We start from the raw sequence: 6,000 nt of genomic DNA, 5'->3' as shown, positions 1-6,000 counted from the left end.
ACAGTTTAAAAATTATCAGATCAGATCAGATCAGTCGCTCAGTCATGCCAACTCTTTGCAACCCCATGAATCGCAGCATGCCAGGCCTCCCTGTCCATCACCAACTCCCAGAATTCACTCAGACTCATGTCCATTGAGTCAGTGATGCCATCCAGCCATCTCATCCTCTGTCGTCCCCTTCTCCTCCTGCCCCCAATCCCTCCCAGCATCACAGTCTTTTCCAATGAGTCAACTCTTTGCATCAGGTGGCCAAAGAACTGGAGTTTCAGCTTCAGCATGAGTCCTTCCAAAGAAATCCCAGGGTTGATCTCCTTCAGAATGGACTGGTTGGATCTCCTTGCAGTCCAAGGGACTCTCAAGAGTCTTCTCCAACACTACAGTTCAAAAACATCAATTCTTTGGCACTCAGCCTTCTTCACAGTCCAAATCTCACATCCATACATGACCACTGGAAAAACCATAGCCTTGACTAGACAAACCTTTGTTAACAAAGTAATGTCTCTGCTTTTGAATATCCTATCAAGGTTGGTCATAACTTTCCTTCGAAGGAGTAAGTGTCTTTTAATTTCATGGCTGCAGTCACAATCTCCAGTGATTTTGGAGCCCAGAAAAATAAAGTCTGACACTGTTTCCACTGTTTCCCCATCTATTTCCCATGAAGTGATGGGACCGGATGCCATGATCTTCGTTTTCTGAATGTTGAGCTTTAAGCCAACTTTTTCACTCTCCACTTTCACCTTCATCAAGAGGCTTTTAGTTCCTCTTCACTTTCTGCCATAAGGGTGGTGTCATCTGCATATCTGAGGTTATTGATATTTCTCCCAGCATCTTGATTCCAGCTTGTGCTTCTTCCAGTCCAGTGTTTCTCATGATATACTCTGCATATAAGTTAAATAAGCAGGGTGACAATATACAGCCTTGACATACTACTTTTCCTATTTGGAACCAGTCTGTTGTGCCATGTCCAGTTCTAACTGTTGCTTCCTGACCTGCATACAAATTTCTCAAGAGGCAGATCAGGTGGTCTGGTATTCCCATCTCTTTCAGAATTTTCCACAGTTTATTGTGATCCACACAGTCAAAGGCTTTGGCATAGTCAACAAAGCAGAAATAGATGTTTTTCTGGAACTCTCTTGCTTTTTCCATGATCCAGCAGATGTTGGCAATTTGATCTCTGGTTCCTCTGCCTTTTCTAAAACCAACCAGCTTGAACATCAGGAAGTTCACAGTTCACATATTGCTAAAGCCTGGCTTGGAGAATTTTAAGCATTACTTTACTAGCGTGTGAGATGAGTGCAATTGTGTGGTAGTTTGAGCGTTCTTTGGCATTGCCTTTCTTTGGGATTGGAATGAAAACTGACCATTTCCAGTCCTTTGGCCACTGCTGAGTTTTCCAAAATGTGCTGGCATATTGAGTGCAGCACTTTCACAGCATCATGTTTCAGGATTTGGAATAGCTCAACTGGAATTCCATCACCTTCACTAACTTTGTTCGTAGTGATGCTTTCTAAGGCCCACTTGACTTCACATTCCAGGATGTCTGGCTCTAGGTCAGTGATCACACCATCATGATAATCTGGGTCGTGAAGATCTTTTTTGTACAGTTCTTCTGTGTATTCTTGCCACCTCTTCTTAATATCTTCTGCTTCTGTTAGGTCCATACCATTTCTGTCCTTTATCGAGCCCATCTTTGCATGAAAGCTTCCCTTGGTATCTCTGATTTTCTTGAAGGGATCTCTAGTCTTTCCCATTCTATTGTTTTCCTCTATTTCTTTGCATTGATCGCTGAAGAAGGCTTTCTTATCTCTGCTTGCTATTCTTTGGAACTCTGCATTCAGATGCTTATATCTTTCCTTTTCTCCTTTGCTTTTTGCTTCTCTTCTTTTCACAGCTATTTGTAAGGCCTCCCCAGACAGCCATTTTGCTTTTTTGCATTTCTTTTCCGTGGGGATGGTCTTGATCCCTGTTTCCTGTACAATGTCATGAACCTCATTCCATAGTTCATCAGGCACTCTATCAGATCTAGGCCCTTAAATCTATTTCTCACTTCCACTGTATAATCATAAGGGATTTGATTTAGGTCATACCTGAATGGTCTAGTGGTTTTCCCTACTTTCTTCAATTTAAGTCTGAATTTGGCAATAAGGAGTTCATGGTCTGAACCACAGTAAGCTCCTGGTTTTGTTTTTGCTGACTGTATAGAGCTTCTCCATCTTTGGCTGCAAAGAATATAATCAATCTGATTTTGGTGTTGACCATCTGGTGATGTCCATGTATACAGTGTTCTCTTGTGTTGTTGGGAGAGGGTGTTTGTTATGACCAGTGCATTTTCTTGGCAATCTGCTTCATTCTGTATTCCAAGGCCAAATTTGCCTGTTACTTCAGGTGTTTCTTGACTTCCTACTTTTGCATTCCAGTCCCCTATAATGAAAAGGACATCTTTTTTGGGTGTTAGTTCTAAAAGGTCTTGTAGGTCTTCATAGAACCGTTCAACTTCAGCTTCTTCAGCATTACTGGTTGGGGCATAGACTTGGATTACTGTGATATTGAATGGTTTGCCTTGGAAACGAACAGAGATCCTTCTGTCGTTTTTGAGATTGCATTGAAGTACTGCATTTCGGACTCTCTTGTTGACCGTGATGGATACTCCATTTCTTCTGAGGGATTCCTGCCCTAAGTAGTAGATATAATGGTCATCTGAGTTAAATTCACCCATTCCAGTCCATTTCAGTTCGCTGATTCCTACAATGTCTACATTCACTCTTGCCATCTCGTTTGACCACTTCCAATTTGCCTTGATTCATGGACCTGACATTCCAGGTTCCTATGAAATATCGCTCTTAACAGCATCGGACCTTGCTTCTATCACCAGTCACATCCACAGCTGGGTATTCTTTTTGCTTTGGCTCCATCCCTTCATTCTTTCTGGAGTTATTTCTCTACTGATCTCCAGGAGAATATTGTGCACCTACTGACCTGGGGAGTTTCTCTTTCAGTATCCTATCATTTTGCCTTTTCATACTGTTCATGGGGTTCTCAAGGCAAGAATACTGAAGTGGTGCCATTCCCTTCTCAAGTGGATCACATTCTGTCAGATCTCTCCACCACGACCCGCCCATCTTGGGTTGCCCCAGGGGCATGGCTTAGTTTCATTGAGTTAGACAAGGCTGTGGTCCTAGTGTGATTAGATTGACTAGTTTTCTGTGAGTATGGTTTCAGTGTGTCTGCCCTCTGATGCCCTCTTGCAACACCTACCGTCTTACTTGGGTTTCTCTTACCTTGGGCGTGGGATATCTCTTCACGGCTGCTCCAGCAAAGTGCAGCCAATGCTCCTTACCTTGGACGAGGGGTATCTCCTCATTGCCACCTTTCCTGACCTTTAACGTGGGATAGCTCCTCTAGGCTGTCCTGTGCCCGCACAGCCATGGCCTGGGGTTGGTCCTCCCGGCCACCGCCCCTGGCCTCGGGCTTAAGGGCGTGGGGTAGCTCCTCCCGGCCGCCGCCCCTGACCTCGGAAGTAGAGTAAATCCTCTTGTTGCGGCCCCTGACCTCAGACGCTGGGTATCTCCTCTCGGCTGCCCCTCCTGACTTCGGTAAACTATTTAAAATATGTTGAAAAGCATATAAGAATATAACAAAGAGAAAATATTAAAATGTGCTTTGACAAGTTCTTATATTTATTAAAATACAAATATTTTAAATATAAATCTATTTTTAACAGACTATATCTATTGAAATGTAAATACATTAAAATAAATATATTAAAATAAAATGTATTAAAATGAAATACAAATAACATGTATTTGTAAGATTTTCACAACTTGGGTATGTAGCAGAATTTGATGATATTTTCATTTTATCTATAAATTCACAAGTTTCTTAGTTATAGCAATGCTGTTGTTGTTTGTATAATCTCATATTCTCTTGTACAGACTCTTGTATGATCACTTTTTTTGGTTAACAGGAGTTTCATTTTTTTTCTTTTCATGTATTTATTTACATACTTATTTACTTACTTATATTTTGTTTTACTGTCTCAGCCTTGGATACAACGTCCTGCATAAGTAGTCATAGCATTAACCCTTGTCTCTCCCATTACTTCAGGCACTGTTTTAAAATTTCACCACTAGATATTATTTGGATAGATTTTTTGTAAGTTATTGTCTATCAAACAAAGGAAAATATCATCTATCTTCAGATTCCAGATACATTGTTTTGATTTCATTTATTGCTAGTTGATTTAACCAAGTTTTAATGTCTACTGAAATGATCACATTACCTTCCTCCTCTAATCTGTGAATATGATGTGAAGAATTTCATGTATCTTTATCCTGACATTAATGATACCATTCCAGTCATCCTAGGATGAATTTCGTTCATTGATGATATATTGTTGACTCTTTTCATTTTGGTGAGAGTGCTGGGGGGTGCTGATATTTTATTTAACATTTTTTGCCTAAGCTTTGTGATTTGCTAAATTTCTCCTTGCCTGGTTTTGCTATCAGAGCTATAGTAGCCTCATAAAATGAATCTGGAAACTCTATTTTTCAGTTCTCTGGAACAGTTTATATAATTTAAGGATTGCGTGTTCTTTTAAGATTTTATAGAACTTGGTTATAAAACTGTCTGGGCCTGGTGTTGTTTTGTGTGTGGGAGGTGGGTGGAAAGGAGGGTAAATGTTAAACTGTAGCTTCTACAGCTTTAATTTCACAAGCGGTTGGTTAAGGTTTGTATTTCATTTTCAGTCAGTTTTAACAATTTTTATGTTAAATTATATGTTTAAAAATATTTATTTTATATAGGTTTGAAAGCTATTTATATTATTATTTTGTTTTTCAAGCTATCAAATTTATGGTCATATATTGCTTCAGTTTCTAATGTTGGTATGCATGTGTGTTTTTTTATCTCCTTGACTGATCACATAAAGGATTTATCCATTGGATTCATCTTACTAAAAAAAAAATCACATTTTTTAAAAACCGTATTTTCTCTAGACTCTGTCTTCTGCTTAAATTAATCGATAGATTTCCTGTTTATCATTCCCTTACTTCATTATTTCTTGTGCTTACTTTTTTGCTGTTTTTCTACATCTCTGGACAAAATAGTAATCGTTGCAGTTTTTAACCCTCTTTCTAACTGAATGAATATATTTTAAAACTGCAAATTTCCTTCAAATTACTGCTGTAATTGCAACCTAATTTTCATGTATAATGTTTTCAAGCTTGTGTTGTATAGTGCTTAGTTGCTCAGTCGTGTGTGACTCTTTGTGACCCCATGGACTGTAGCCCACCAGGACCCTCTGTCCATGGGGATTCTCCAGGCAAGAATACTGGAGTGGGTTGCCATGCTCTCCTCCAAGGGAATCTTCCAACCCAGGGAGTGAACCCAGGTCTCCTGCATTGCAGGCAGATTCTTTAGTATCTGAGCCACCGTGGAAAACCATTTTCAAGGTTAGTCAGAACTAAGTCTTTTGTATTTTGTTATTTCATTTTTTAACCTGAGAATTATTTAAAGGTGAGTATTTTGTTTTCCAAAGTATAAAGCTTTGTGGATGTTTTAAAATATGAATCCTTAATTTTGTTATATATGCATAATATGTCTATTTTTTACTTGTTGAGACTTTTTCTATGTTCTATATTGATAATTGGAAATAGTCTATGTATCATTCAAAATCATATGTACTTCAAAGTCTTACATATTGTCTAATTTTGGATCTCTGTCTTTCACCAATCTTGTTAATTGCATTTTTCACTACTTCGTTTCAGATAATGTGACTTCTATCATGATTTCTTGAGAAAGAATTGCTATACATAAGGGGTGCTAAAATTTCTAAATATTTTGTACATAATATTCAGAATTAATTGCTACTATTTATCTCATGTACCTCTACTAGATCTCCTCAAAACATTCAATCTGCTTTGTTAGATATTTACATTTTTGTTTCTTTTTAACTTCAAGCAGCCTGTCAGCCGTCTTCTATTTTGTGTGCATACTTTATTC

General features: G+C 38.6%; 1 long non-coding RNA gene across 1 annotated transcript in view; it reads left to right on the top strand.

Annotated features, from left to right (window-relative positions):
• The first annotated feature begins 3,567 nt into the window (after positions 1–3,567).
• The window catches only part of LOC129624747 (uncharacterized), a 38,392-nt gene continuing 35,959 nt past the window's right edge, over positions 3,568–6,000 (top strand). Inside the window, exon 1 of the long non-coding RNA XR_008701135.1 lies at positions 3,568–3,593. This is a non-coding gene — a long non-coding RNA (uncharacterized LOC129624747). The remainder of the gene's footprint in view (positions 3,594–6,000) is intronic.

The sequence above is a fragment of the Bubalus kerabau genome, chromosome 12 (genome assembly GCF_029407905.1).
Source record: "Bubalus kerabau isolate K-KA32 ecotype Philippines breed swamp buffalo chromosome 12, PCC_UOA_SB_1v2, whole genome shotgun sequence".
Lineage (NCBI taxonomy): Eukaryota > Metazoa > Chordata > Mammalia > Artiodactyla > Bovidae > Bubalus > Bubalus kerabau.
The sequence above is the reverse complement of the archived record's forward strand: the minus strand, read 5'-3'. Positions and strand labels throughout refer to the sequence as shown.